The 16,049-nt window shown below is 32.9% G+C and overlaps 1 long non-coding RNA gene across 1 annotated transcript; it reads right to left on the reverse strand.

Annotated features, from left to right (window-relative positions):
• Positions 1-5,625: 5,625 nt before the first annotated feature.
• Positions 5,626-14,999, reverse strand: LOC131838887 (uncharacterized). Its single transcript, XR_009356733.1, has 3 exons — positions 14,935-14,999; positions 6,636-6,706; positions 5,626-5,726 (listed from the first exon to the last, which is right to left on the reverse strand). It is a non-coding gene; the product is annotated as an uncharacterized LOC131838887 (long non-coding RNA).
• Between the last annotated feature and the right edge of the window lie 1,050 nt (positions 15,000-16,049).

The following is a 16,049-nucleotide window of genomic DNA, read 5'->3' on the forward strand; positions in this document are numbered from 1 at the left end:
AGGAATATCTTCTATCAAAATGCTTAATAGCAAGTTAGCAATTGATTATTTTCTAATTATAAACACTAAAATATTTACTGCAAGATACCTCCCAAAAAATCAGAGGAAGAAATGGAGTGCATTTGAAGCTAAACTAATTGCTACTAATTATAAAAAGCTGGTTCAAAAGTTGGCTCATCTAGCTAGCTTCACTAAACATATTTTTTGATTGGCTTTGTTCATCTCTTCTCAACATCCACATGCTAATTTTCTCTTCAATATAGCCTCTACAGCATCCTAGGAATTAAATAATTTCTTCCAATAGCTTTCAGCTATTTGGTTATTTTCCAAATAATTTTGTTCTCAAGAGTTCCAGAAGTATGTTCATCATTCATTTCCTTCTTTTTCAAGTGCTTCTGCACATCAGGATAAAGGGAATGTAATTTCTACTCCCCTCAATATTTTATAGATCACTTAAGTCCTTCCCATTAAGGTAATGGTTTATTCATTTCACCAACTGCTTTAAAAATGATTGAATCATTTCATGCTATATTTTAGAGCTATCAAAGCAAAGCCTAGAATGTTCTAGGTTAAAAATATTCTTCACATTAAGGCAATATGTTATAAATTAATACATACCTTCTTAAATCTTTGGAACAAATGTCACATAGTCAATAATCTTGCACAGTCTAGATAACTAAAGCTGAGTCATAGGAAACAAGACAGATACATGGCAGAAGAATAGACAGAGAAGGTAAAATATTTTAAAAGAAAGGTCCGTCTTCCTTTAAAAACAGGATTATTTCAGCTCCTCTTAAAGAGATTTAAAAATGGAATTGAGTTCCTTAATATCTACTTCTGGCATTTCTACTGACAAATAAGTCATTCTGGCTTTTACTCCTGTTTCTATATATGAAAAGTTCAGCATATAAACTTTATATAATTATAATTCAACATTCCTTTCTCAAAGGGTATTTCATAATAAGTAACTTATAATAAGTTAAATTAGATGTGTATATCTATCTGATATTCATTTGGGACCCTCTGTTCTTTCCTTTGAAGAATATTAGCAGGATATTTTTTGTACAATGCTTATCTACCCTCATTTTTGAATCAACAACAGAAAAGCTAATTACACTAACTAAAGCTTTTTCAACTTACCATTGATGAATTCATTTAATTCCATCTTTGGTAGGCAATTGATCTAATTCTATTACATAAAATGTTTCTGTCATGTGATACCAAACTCTATATACAAACCATAAATGCACAAAAGATTGTAAGGAAGAATTTTTCTTAACATGGATTGAAATAGAGCATAGCATGATCTATGTGATGCTGCTCTGCCTATTATTTACCCAAAGGCATGATCTAATATTAAGATTTGGTACTTATATAATGTTACATTTGACAATTACAATTATTCACACTATTTTTGTTCTCTAAAGTTGCCATAAACATTCAATTAGCAAATGCTGTACTATTTTTCCAAGTGAAAGTACAGGGTTAGGTTTCTGTGAGCCTTAGGTCACAACATTTTTGTCAACTGAAATGCCATTTGCATTATATAGATTCATTTGCCAAACTTACTTGTAGCACAAGGCATCAGTATTGAAAATCTGCTATTTTACCTTTTCCTGTACAACATATAGTATATCTCCTCATCTGCAAAATCTGCTTTATTTGCAAGTTTAACATTTTTTTCACGCCATATCACTTTTTGAAATGCAGGAGGCAGACAGCTTTGGTCAAGAGAGTTAAACGTTTTCCTGACCTGGGGCAAAGTGATAAATTTCTCAGGCTTCCGTCCCAGGAATGCTTTCCACAATGATTCTGTTTTTTGTTAATTAACAGATGTTATTTTTTAGACCAATTTTTGGTTTACAGAAAATAAATCCAAATGCATACAGTGTTCCTATTTGTCCACAGTTTGCATTAGGATTCATTTTGTGTTTTACATCCTAAAAGTTCTCACAAGCATCTAATGACATGGATCTACTATTATAGTTTCAAACAGAATAGTTTCACTGACTTAAAAATCCCCTGTGCTTTACCTATCTATACTTCCCTCCATCTTCCCAAACCTCTAGCAACCATTGATTGATTTAGTGTCTCCATAGTTTTTTTTTTTTTTTTTTCCAGAATGTCACATTCCTATAATCATGTAGTATAAAACCTTTTCAGATTGGCTTCTTTTCAGGGTGCCTGGGCGGCTCAGTTGATTAAGTGTCTGCCTTCAGCTCCTGATATGATCCCAGGGTCCTGGGATTGCGCCTCACATCAGGCTCCTTGCTGAGTGGAGAGCCTGCTTCTCCTTCTCCCTCTACCCCTACCCACTGCTCACGCTCTTTCTCGCACAATCTCTGTCTCAAATAAATAAATAAAATCTTTATTAAAAAAATAATATGCAGCAATATGCAGAAGTTGTGTTCATGGTTTTTCATGACTTGTCGTCTTTTTTTTCAGGCCAAATAATATTCTATTGCCTAGATGTATCACAATTTGTTATCCATGCACTTTTAGAAGCATATCTTGGTTGATTCTAGAGTTCCCTGGATCCTATGTAAAAGTATATATAGTTTTGTAGGAAATTGGCAGAGGCCGTTGTGTCATTTGTGCTCCCACCAGCAATAAATAAGAGTACCTGCTGCTCCACAACCTCACAGCATTTGGGATTGTCAGTGTTTCAGATTTAGTTATTCTAATAGGTATGTAGTGGTATCTCATGGTTGCTTACATTTGCAATTTCCTAACAATGTGTATTTTAAAATTGGTGTCATCTCATGAATATTCAAGTTTATCCACTCTCCCATAGTTTCATAATACAGTTTAGATGTTACTTTAGCACTTTTCAGGGGGACTCACATATAGATTGATGAATTTCCTCTTCCTTTATCTGGGTGGACCATATTATTGATTCATTTACATTATACTCACAGTCAATAATTTATTAATTCTTGACTGGATAAAGCATTTTCTCTAAAAGGCACACCACAGATTTCTTGAGCTCATGAGCAAAAGAGAGCACTTAGCATAGTTAAGCACTATGTTTGGGACTATTTTTTTTTTAAACAACTTTACTGAAGTATTTACAAGGAAAAACTTGATGTACAAAGAACTACACATGCTCAAGGTACACGTGAACAGAATTGATGATCTGGGACATATCTAAACATATGTGATACCATTACCACAGTCAAGCTAATGGGTGTGCTACATAACTTAGTGTCCTTGTGTCTCTTTGCTTCTCTTGTTTTGGAGTGTGTGTGCATGTGTGTGTGTGTGTGTGTGTGTGTGTGTGTGTGTGCATGTGTTAAAAACCTTTAACATGATGTCTACACACTTAACAAATTTTGAAATGCAAAATATCATGCTGCTAACTATAGGAACTACGTTGTGCAGCAGATATCCAGAACTTACTATATTCAACTAGTATAACTAGAACTTTATACACACTGAAAAATAATTTTTTATTTCTCCCATCCCTTAGCTCCTCATGGAAGCTGTTATTTCCTGTTAGTATGAGTCTGATTTACATATCCATATAAGTGAAATCATCCGGTATCTGTTCTTCTAGCTTATGTTTTGCTTAGCATAAGGTACTCCATGTTTGTCCATATTATCATGAGGGGCAGAAGTACCCTCTTTTTTAAGGCTGATAATATTCCATTGTATGTATATACCACATTCTCTTTATCTATTCAGGTATAGATGGACATTTAGGTTGCCTCCATGTCTTAACAACTATGAATAATGCTGTGATGAATATGAGAGAACACATCTTTTCAAGATCCTGATTTTAATGTTTTCGGATATATACCCACAAGTGGGATTGTTAGATCCTATGGTCATTCTATTTTTAATGTTTTAAAGAACTTCCATAATGTTTTCCAGTGGCTGTACTGTTTCATATTCCCACCAATAGCAAATAAGGATCTCAGTGTGTCCACATTTTTGCCAATATTTATCATCTCCTTTGTTTTTTAAGTACCCATACTAACATATCATATGAAACATAATATCATATTTCATTGTACTTCTGATTTGTATTCTTCCTGATAATTAATGATTTTGAGATTTCTTGATTTTCATATACCTGTGGGTCATTCATATGTCTTCTTTATAGAAATGTCTGTTCAAGGCCTTTGTTCAGTTTGTAATTGAGTTATTTTTTGTTTTTGTTTTTGTTTTTTGTTTTCATTTGGTTTTGAATTGTAGAAATTACTCATATATTTTAGATATTTACCCCTTATCAGATATATGGCTTGAAAATATTTTCTCCTACCTTATAGGTTGCCTTCCATTCTGTTGACTGTTTTCTTTGTTGTGTAGATCTCTCTAGCTTGATCAAGTCTCACTTGTCTATTTTTGCTTTTATTGTCTATGTTTTTTGTATCATACCCAAGAAATCACTGTGAACACCAATCTCAGTCAAGAAGCTTTTCCAGGAACTCTTTATCAGCTTTTATGTTTGTCTTTCATTCATTTTGAGTTTGTTTTTGTGTATTCTGTAAATGAGGAGGCACAATTTAATTTTATCCCCACATATCTATATCCAGCTTTCCAACACTATTTTTTGAAGATACTATCCTTTGCCCATTTTGTGTAGAATGAAAAGTAGCTCAACATAATAAAAGTTATGCATAACAAACTCACAGCTAATATACTCAATAGTGAATGAAAAGCTAAAAGCTTTTCTTTTAAGATCAGGAAAAACAGGATGACCACTATTTCCACTTCTATTCAACATAATATGTGAAGTCCTAGCCAGAGTAATAAGATAAGAAAAAGAAATAAAAGAAGTCCAAATTAAAAAGGCAGAAGTAAAATCACATATTTGTAGATGGAATGATATTATATTTAGAAAATCCTAAAGAACACACACCTATACCACACACACACATACACACACACACACACACACACACACACACACATCTTAGAACTAATAAATCAGTTTATTTAACTTTCAGGATACAAAATCAACATTCAAAAATAAGCTGTGTTTCTCTACACTAAAAAACACACAAAGGGACGCCTGCGTGGCTCAGTTGGTTAAGCAGCTGCCTTCGGCTCAGGTTATGATCCCAGTGTCCTGGGATTGAGTCCCACATCAGGCTCCTTGCTCGGCAGGGAGCCTGCTTCTCCCTCTGTCTCTGCCTGCCATTCTGTCTGCCTGTGCTTGCTCTCGCTCCCTCTCTCTCTCTGACAAATAAAATCTTAAAAAAAAAAAAAAAAACACAAAAAGGAAATTAAGAAAACAGTCCAGTGACACTAAATAGAATGGAAACACACTTGTTTACAACATAAGAGCTGAAATAAAAAAGCAAAAAGCTTTGTCATGTTCCACCTGAGCTGGGAAAGTTCATGACAGGAAATTCAAATTTAGTGCTGCCATACATATATCCACAAATAACTGTGAAAGAGCTAAGTGTATTAACTTTCTGATTACAGATGCATTTTAGCTAGTAAATCAGTAAATACAGAATCTCCAAATAATGAGATTGATTGCATATTCTTAGGACTCATGCTTTAGCATAACTTGTGCAAAAAAAGTTCTTAATACCTCATCAAATACTATTTGAACTATTATATAGAATTTGTCCTCAAAGTCAGTTGAATGCAAAATATTTAAATAGGTACTTACTTCTTCTTTTCTGCTACTGTCAGCACATTCCTTCTGGTCTCTCTTATATCGTATATTCCTCCCAAAAAGGAACTCTTCAATACTAAAATGCTTCAAAATCCTAAAAGAGGATTCAAAAGAAAAGATTATCAGTCAGTCCAGTCACTGGTAGAGAGACATTATTTGAAGAAAGTGAACTAAAAATTGTTCATTAGTTTAGTTCATTAGTTCTAATGAACTAAAAATTGCACTTCAGTAATGTATAGTACCAGAGGGTGATTTTAGAAAGTTCCCATATTTGGGCACCAATATTTTTAGAATATCCTTGTTTTCTTAGTCGATTCCTTTATTTTTTTCTTTCTTTTTAATTTATGACATTATAACCACAAAGTAATTTTTTCACTAAGTACATACTGAATATTTCAACTCCTGTTGATATTATAGAGTTATAAGAATATTATAAAGTCAGGATAAGATCTAATTAGTATTTGAAAATTTCCCCACCAAGATCTCACAAGTAAACATTTCAGGATTTTCTGTCCTAATACTTTAAAAAGAATAAGAGTGCAGTTACCTTACAAAGTAGTACTTCATGAATATAAGATGGAAGAACACTTAATTATAGACTAATGTAATATCATGTGGTATAAAACAGTGTTTAATGTATATGATCCTTAATGACTGTAGAAATTTGTTCAGTTTGCTTTTATTGAATACACACAGTCACACACATGACCAAAATTCATCTTCTTGGATCTAAATACTACTATGCTTTACATACATAATTGATGTAGATTAAATATGCCCCACACATTTATAAAAATGTGTATTTTTTAAAAATAGCAATTATGGACTGACAATGTTGCTGTTTACATTTTAACTAAAATTTTAAATATTTCAATCCAAGATGTGTGCAACAAGTTCACATTCAATGTGATGATTTGGAACTATTTTAAGTATGATGTAATTTGAAGGAAATTTAATAAAGCAAACTTTTCTTTCAAGTGTAGAATGTTAGAAAATCACTCACAGTGCCCATAAAACATCTGGCAAGCCTGTTGAATAAATTTCTTTCTTTTTGTCAGGTAGTTCAATATATTTCTAAAACCAAAGCAAAACAAGGTGAAGCTACAGTCACTCTATAATACACATCAATGATTCAATTACATCAAAATATTTACTAGCATGCCAAAAACATAGTAATGAATCTAAGCCAAGAATATTTAATATGGATTCCAATTATGTGCTGACTTTTCACATTCACTTTTTTGTGATATATAATGAACTCCTGTTCTATTCTCTCACCTGGCTGGCCTACTTCTTATCATATGATTAACATGGATAAGTGCAATCTATTTTTTTTTTAATCCTAGACCCTGTTACTATCTATGACTATACATGAACTGAATGGTCCTTCCTAGCAAATGAAAATCATGACTTTACAATCAAATATTTTCTTTTTTTTTAATATTTTATTTATTTGGCTGAGAGACAGTGAAAGAGAGAACACAAGCCAGGGGAGAGGGAGTGGGAGGAGCAGGCTCCCCCCCTGAGCAGGGAGCCCAATGTGGGACTTGATCCCAGGATGCCAGGATCATGACCTGAGCTGAAGGCAGATCCTTAATGACTGAGGCACACAGGCACCCTCAAACACTTTCTTATAAGGAATTATTTTGCATTTAAATTCTCATTCAAAAAAATTTGCTACATAAAACTTGTTCTCATTCTTGAAGTTTCATATTATAAAAACTCTGAATAACACAAAAATAAAATATTAATTTATTTTAACCTTACAGATAAAAATTCCAGTAATAGTTAAGCCAAACAAATTCAAAGTTTTCTTTCCATGGTTATATCTGTCTTAATAATTTAATTGAAATTTGATTTCAAAACAATTCATTTTATAAATGATTTTTGGAAAATAGTTTTTAAAATGTATGTGTATGTATAGTAAGCAAAAATCTTTTTAAATGGGGGTAACATACATACAGATGACTTGCACAGCTTCTGTCTTGGTCACTAATGGATGTATGTATGGCAAATGTACAAATACAGTATCCCAATAGTAATTAAGATAAAGGAAAAAAAAAAACCCAAAACAAAACCTGACCACAGAAATAGTTTGTATTGCTTGATAAATCTCACTGAAGTTTCTGATTGCACAGACCTGGGGATCATTATATCATGGTTTGATATTTGATACACAATATGATTACCAAAATTTGAGAAACAGCAAGAATATTCACAGGTTGGAGAAAGTTCTTCCATAGATATATATATTCTTTACGGAGCAAAACATCTTTGAAAAATACAAGACCATTTCAAAACTAGTTTTGTCTCAGAAAAATGACTAAAGATTTTCATGAACAGACTAAAGCAACCATCTACTAGTTTTAAAACAAGTTTCACCACCATGAAAACCTTAGTTAAAGGCTTATAAGGTGATAAATCAGATATGTAAATGATAATAGACTTTAAAGGGATAGTTACAGATGGTAATGGGGGAATTTTGCTTCAAATATATATATAAAAGCAAATATATTAAATATAACCAAAAAATGAAATATTGACTCTTAATTTGAGATTCTAAACTCTTCTGCAAAGATGAATTAGCTTTTATAAATACTGAAAAGATAGATCTTTTATTCTTAAATTCCACCTTTAGGTCAGTTTTTTAGTCTTTATTTTGAGTTTAGTGCCTACAGTCTATTCTAATTTTTGCCAATTAAAACCACAATGAAAGGGTATCTGGGTGGCTCAGTGGGTTAAAGCCTCTGCCTTCAGCTCAGGTCATGATCTCAGGGTCCTGGGATCAAGCCCCGCATTGGGCTTTCTGCTCAGCAGGGAGCCTGCTTCCCTTTCTCTCTCTCTGCCTGCCTCTCTTCCTACTTGTGGTCTCTATCTGTCAAATGAATAAAATCTTAAAAATAAATAAATAAAATAAAACCACAGTGAAATGTTACCTCATGTTTATGGATGACTACAACTAAAAAAATAACAACTATTAGAGATGATGTAGGGAAACTAGAACACTTATACACTGTCAGTGAGGATGCAACCTTAGTTTGGGGTATATCTGAAATAAATGAAATCAGGATATTGAAGATATATTTGTATTCCCATGTTCATTGAAGCATTGTCTATAATTGTCTATAAGAAAGAAAACTAAAACTCCATTGCCAAACCAATAGCAAAAGAGAATGGTACATGCAATGGAACATTTTTCAGCCTTAGAAAAAGGTAAATCTTGTCATTTGCAACAACATGGATGAACCATGGAGGACATTATACTAAGTGCAGTAAGCCAATCACAGAGGACAAATATTACAAGATTCTACTTCTATGCAGTATCTAAAATAATCAAACTCATAAATGCAGAGGATAGAATGATAGTTTCCAGGGTCTAAAAGAAAGAGGAAATGTGATGTTGTTGACCAATAAGTAGAAAGCTCCAGTTATGCAAGATGTACATTCTAGAGATCTGCTGTACAACATAGTGCTGAATTTAACAATATCTTATTGCACACTTACAAATTTAAGAGGATATATTTCATGTGAAGTGTTCTCACCACAATAAAAACACCATCTTTGAAAAACATCTTTATCACAAGTTTCCGTGAAGTGTTTTCCAGAAATATTTTGATTATTAAATACCTTGTTGTAATTTTCAAAGTTGTCATCTTTCCAATTTCTTGGTCCATTTAAATCCCAACAGTTATACAATAAGATTTACATGAACTAAGATACCATAGAAATTTTACTGAACCCTGTAAATTTTATTAGGGAAGCACTTTTGGAGTAAAAGTTGTCTCAGCACTTTCATTTCTATCCCCATTTTCAACATCTATAAAACTTAAGAACTCTTCCTTACTATTCAGTGTCTTATGTCTGAAACAAATATCATGTCATATCTTACCTGTGGTTTTGTTTCACCTACAGGGGGAGAAAAATTGGTAACTAAATATGCTTTGATTTTCCATATAAATTGCTTTCTATGTACATTAAATCATGTGATACAGCATGCAGTTAATCAAAGCTTTTTCTTAATACACTTGGAAGAATTTGTTTTCTATGCAGCTGAGAAATCCACATCAAACACTTGACTTTCTTGGATGTACAATAGAGACTAACACATTCAAGTAACCTAAGAGTTCAGAATCATTCCATCTTTCATTTTTACATACATACAGTACAATTTATAAAAGTCTGAGAAATGAGATTCTGTACTGATAGAGTACAGATACATGAGTACAATTTAAAGACTACACAAAGAGAGGCGCCTGGGTGGCTTAATCATTAAGTGTCTGCCTTCCACTCAGGTCATGATCCCAGGGTGCTTGGGCTCCCTGCTCAGTGGAAAGCCTGATTCTCCCTCTTCCACTTCCCCGACTTGTGTTCCCTCTCTTGCTTTATCTACCTCTGTCAAATAAATAAATAAAATCTTAAAAAGAAGACTACATAAAGAGATAAAAATTCTCATAAAAAGTCAAAAAAACCTTGTAGTTAAAGGTAAAATACTAATAAATTGGTTTTCTATTTAGAGCAATACATGACCTAAAAATACTGCTTTCTTGGTGCTAGGTGGATTTCCTTTGTCTCATGTTTATGAGTTTGGGTGCACCATTTTATGTCCAGGGCTGCCTAATACAAGAAAAACATGTTGTTCCCTCTGAAATTATATAATTTTACTTAATGTTATTTTATCCAGAAAGCTTTTCCTGACCATTCTAAATTAATAATTAGTCACCCACAATCATTTGCTGTATCCTTACCAAGTCCAACTTTTAAAAAAATAGTACTTATTATCAGCATAAATATCAAATACTTGTTAGTTTAGAATTTCTTTCCTTCACTAAGCAGTAAATTCAAAGAAAGAAGAAATATTTTCTGTTTCATTCAGTGTCGTATTTTCAGGACCTAGAACAGAATAAATGACATTATCTGTTATATCACATTCAAAGTCACTGTTGAACACATTTTAGGTCAGGCAAATCAACAGAGACTATGAAGATGTATAAAGTATAGCTCATACAATTCAATAGTGCACTATTGACAACTATGGGGAAAATCCCATATACAAATAATGACAATATAACTTAACTAGGACTTTTAAATACTTATCAACATTTTTAAGCAGTATCAAGCATCATTGTTTGTGACCCTGTGCTAAGCTCTGGAAAATACTGGCATCAGTCCTTCCCAAATATTTACAGATTATAAGTGGAGGTGGACAAAATCTAAGTAAATAAATAAATGCAATTAGGAAAACAGATGGTTAAAAATATTGAGTAAAGAGGTGGTATTGATTATAGCAACAATAGTCAGATTTGGCTCTTTTTAAAGGGGAATATTAATAACTAGAGATCAAAATGATGTAAAGGATATACTCATATTGGGGAAAGAGAACTCTAGGTAGATGTAGTAGCATATTCAAAAGCCCTAATGTGGGAAATACTCGGAATATTCAGAATTCTTTATAAAGACATTGCAACTGAAAGGTATGAAATGGGAGAGGAAGGAGTAGATTTGGAAAGCACAGAGGTATCAGCTCATAAAGAGGTCTCATGATTACTAAGTTGATTCATTTTATTTTATATACACTTGGGAGTTCACTTAGAGTTTATAAAAAATATAAAGCCACACTTTAAAAAGTTCATGCTAACTTACATATGCAAAACGGATTGGAATGGGAAAGACAGATGCAGAGATAATTTACAAGGCAATTAGGACATTCCAAGGGAGAAACAGGGTTGCCTGGATCTGAATGGTGGTCAGATGGTAAGAAACAATTCCCCATAGATTTCTCCTGTTTCTGCCCATTTTCTTTGGCTTTTGTTCTGGATTTTCTTTTCAAATGTGTTTATATAGCAGACAACTTGGGAGGATGGAAGTGGTGTCCTTTAGGACAGAGGGAAAGATTTGGTTGCAAGAGTAAAAGAGAAGCAAAACTTATACAGAAAGAAAAAAATCTATAGATCTTCATAGAATCCTTCTCAAGTATTCAGTTGAGTAATGCTCAGTGCATGAATGTGAAGAAACTATTAGAAGACAGAGAAAGAACCCCATGAAAAAACTGAAAGGAACAGTGTCTGAGGCTCACAGGGGAATGAGGTTCCATTCCATTACCAGGTTCCATCAGCCAGACTGGAAATCATTATTCTACAATGGGGAGAAATGACAATCAATTGAAACTGACCAAAAAATGAAACAGATGATAGAATCTGTGGACAAGGACACTATAAAACAGTTTGAGAACTGTATTCCACATTTAAAAAAAAAGAATTATTATTTTGAGAGAGAGAGAAAAAGAGTGCACATACTCTTTTCCCCTGCATAAGCAGGGGAAAAATAATCTTCAAGCAGACTCTCTGCTCAGCGGTAGCCCAACACAGAGCTCAATCCCATGGCCCATGAAATCATTACATGAGCCAAAACCAAGAGTTGGTCGCTCAGTGTAATGAACCACACAGGCTCCCTCCCCTGTATTCCACATTTTAGAGAAACTAGATATATTTTGAACATGTAAAGACATGGAAATTATAAAAAATACAAATTTAATTTCTATACATGTTATATAAAAAATGTACTGTATAAGAGTGAGATGTTAGACATTACAGAAAAAAAAGATTAGCAGTGATATTGAAAACATAGCAATAAACACTACCCAAAATAATAAGAGAAAAAGAAAACATTTTAGAAGAAAGTGAAAAGAGTTTCAGAGATGTGTGGGAGAACAGAAAGTGACCAAATATTTGTGAATCAGAGTCCTCAGAGAGAGGAAGTGGTGAAAATATTTAAAGAAATAATAATCCCTTTCTCCAGAATTCATGACAACTATAAACCCACCAATCCAAGAAGCTCACCAAACCAAAGCAAGGAGATCATGAAGAAAAGTACAAGGCAAAGAACACTTTCCATTTCCTCCTCTCCCCAGCCCCCTGCAACCACCATTCTACTTTCTACTTGACTATGTTTGACTATATTAAATACCTCATGTAAGCGAAATCATGAAGTATTTGGCTTCTGTGATTGATTTAGTTTACTTAGCAAAATGTCCTTCAGGTTCATCCATGTTATTGCAAATGACAAGCTTTCTTTATTTTTTAAAGCTGAATAACATTCCATTGTATTTATATATCACATTCTCTTTATTCTAAATCTCAATAGAGATTTAGATTATTTCCATATGTTGACTATTGTGATTAAGACAGCAGTAGTTATGGGAGTGCAGTTATCTCTTCAAGATCCTGATTTTGATCATTTTGGACATAACCAGAGTGGGATTACTGAATCATGTGGTGGTTTAATTTTCAATTTTTTGAGGAACTTCCATACTATTTTCCATAATGGCTGCACCATTTTGCATTCCGACCAACAGGGCACAAATGTTATCTTTCCTCCACATCCTCACCAATACGTATTCTCTTTCTCTCTTTCTTTTTCAAATGATCATACTAACAGGTGTGAGGTAATACATTACCGTGACTTTGATTAACATTCCCCTGATAAATAGTGAGATTAAGCATCTTTTCATACACTTTTTGGCCTTTTTCATTTTTTATTTTGGAAAATGTCTATTCAAGTTTATTTAGTCTATTTCATTTCTGAGATATCATAAGACTCTGATTCTAGCACTATTAGAGTATTTATCATAGTAATTTATAAGAATTTGATGACATGAATCTTTTTTTTATTTAAATTCAATTTACTTATCATATAGTATATTATTACTTTTAGGAGTAGAATTTAGTATTCATCAGTTGCATATAATATACCTCATTATATCAAGTGCCCTCCTTAATACCCATCACTCAGGGACTCCATCTCCCTACCCACCTCTTTTCCAACAACCCCCAGTTTGTTCCCTATAGTTAAGAGTGTCTAATGGGGGCGCCTGGGTGGCTCAGTGGGTTAAAGCCTCTGCCTTCGGCTCAGGTCATGATACCAGGGTCCTGGGATTGAGCCCCATATCAGGCTTTCTGCTCCACAGGAAGCCTGCTTCCTCCTCTCTTTCTCTGTCTGCCTCTCTGCCTACTTGTTATCTCTGTCAAATAAATAAATAAAAATCTTAAAAAAAAAAAGAGTCTCTAATGATTTACCCCCCTCTCTGTATTTATCGTATTTGACGTGATGACATGAATCTTTTTTCAACTGTGAGTTCCTCAGGGTAAGATTCTGTATCACAGACACCTTTGTATCTCCAGTGCCTGTTCAAGGCCTGACACAAAGCAAATGGCCAAAAAAATGTACTGAACTAATGAACAAATAAAACTGATTATGAGTGTGATTTGTATGTACCTAAGGATAACCTAATATCATGTATAAGCTACTGATATTTTATTTCCTGAATATTCAGTAATACCTTAATAATGACCAGTGAAAACTTCATTTGTTCTCATGATAACAAAATGATTACATACTACTTAACATTTTTTTCTGTTTTTGCACATAAGAGTCTTTATTTGACACCATTATTTTAAATATTCACATAAGTTGCTTTTAGAATTAGTTTGATTTAACCAGTGGCATTAACTTTGCTGCCAGGTATCCTAAATTATGTGACAAGTTAATTTTAAACACAGAACTGTCAATCTTTCTAAATGAAGTTTAGGATCAAGGAGTGTGGGAAGGGTCAATCCAATGGATTTGCTTTGAGGCAGGGAACTGCCTGTGGGGAACTAATTAAAGAAAAAAGATTTTCAACCTCTTCTGCCTTCATTCTTCAGCCCATTCCACGTTAAGCTTAGGGCATCCTCCTGTCTTTCATGGATAGTGTAACGAGCAGGGTTTTGAGATGTAAACATTCTGTTCTAGTAGCATCTACTGACCGTGTGACCTTAAACAAAGTATTGCAACCTTATGAACTGCAGTTACTACTTTTTAAAAGAAAATAAGTTCTCACAGTATTTTTTTTTTTTTGGAGGGGGCAGAAATGAATGAAATAGAACATATAACATACACTGCATAAAGGCACTCAGAAATATGTTTCTTAATTTTGTTTGCTCTCCTTTAAAAAAAGAAGTTAAATATTCCTGAAATACATAAGATAAATTATTGATAAAAAATTAAAACTGTAAAAATCTATATTTAAAATATTAATATAAAAGTCAAATGATCCATATCTACTATAGGGAGTTCTAGAAAGCCTTTGGTTTAAATTAAAAGTAAATAAAAATTTTTTTTAGAAATCCAAAGTAGTACATATTGAGAATCATTTCATCAAACATTCTTCAAAAAGGCAAAAAAAAAAAAAAAAAAAAGAAGTTCCTCTGGAGATAGTTCAGATACTCTATTAAAAAAATCTTAAAGTCAGAAAACTCAATTCTCACCTTTAGTTGTCACTGAAAATTTGTATGTTTGATTGAAGCAATCTCCTATTTTTACCATCTTTGTGAAGGGCAGAACTAGAAAAGCAAAAAGTAACAGCTTGTCTTTCCTTCAGAGAAAGCTTTAGCAATTCACCTTACATTCTTCAAGTAGCTGCCTGAAAGATGTCCCAGATGATATGTATGTATGTGTATCTACTCATGAATATATGTGTGCATGCAATATGTATGTCAATATATAGAAACACTATTTCCTATACAGTATTTTATGTATTTATTTATTTTTTCTGTAGAACACTAATACAGTGAGCTAGGCATGAAAACTTGTATTAATATATTTAAAATGGTTTTCATGGTACTTGATAAACTGTCATTTTGGACTTAGCTGGGGAATTCTGACTCTAACAGCTTTCAGGCAAAATTAAAAGCCTAGGTTTTCTTTAATGCACACAATTCAGCTAATTGTTTAAGAGTGTTAAGAATTCTTAGTCAATGCTAATTGACTTCCTATCAAGTAGTAATATTTAAAAAGCCTGCAAATGATTACTATATCTCAACCTTTTTTGCCAATAATTTTAATGTGTGGAAATTGGTTGATAATCAGTCTGACAGAGCTTTCAACTTAAGGTTGGTGATATAGGCTATCCTGATTAGTATTCTGCTCCTCTTGTTGTTTCAAAATAGTTTATACTCAAACATTCATTTTTGAATGAGGACTATGACAATTTAATTAAAGTTTAAACTCTAATAGCTGTTGAAGATCATACATAATCCAATTACTTTTTATTCAATTAATTTAATAGCAAACCACTTTGCGATAATTACTGCTAATCCTTTGATTTTTTTTTTTCTCAGCTGTTTATCAATGGCCTGTGAGATATCTTAGAGGAAATCATATTGGGACATAATTATCAGTAGTCTCAGCTGGAATTAATGACTGAATAATACTTAATTACCATGAATTCTCTACCTCTACAATAGTTGGAAAAAGAAATAGTGATAATGTAGTAAAGAGACTTGCATTTAGTTTGACTTAAAAGATTTGGGATTTTTTGATTTAACAACATAAGTCCAACTTCAAGACCAGTGAAAATGGACTTAAAATAGCATGTCAAGAA

This window comes from Mustela lutreola, chromosome 8 (assembly GCF_030435805.1).
Source record: "Mustela lutreola isolate mMusLut2 chromosome 8, mMusLut2.pri, whole genome shotgun sequence".
Lineage (NCBI taxonomy): Eukaryota > Metazoa > Chordata > Mammalia > Carnivora > Mustelidae > Mustela > Mustela lutreola.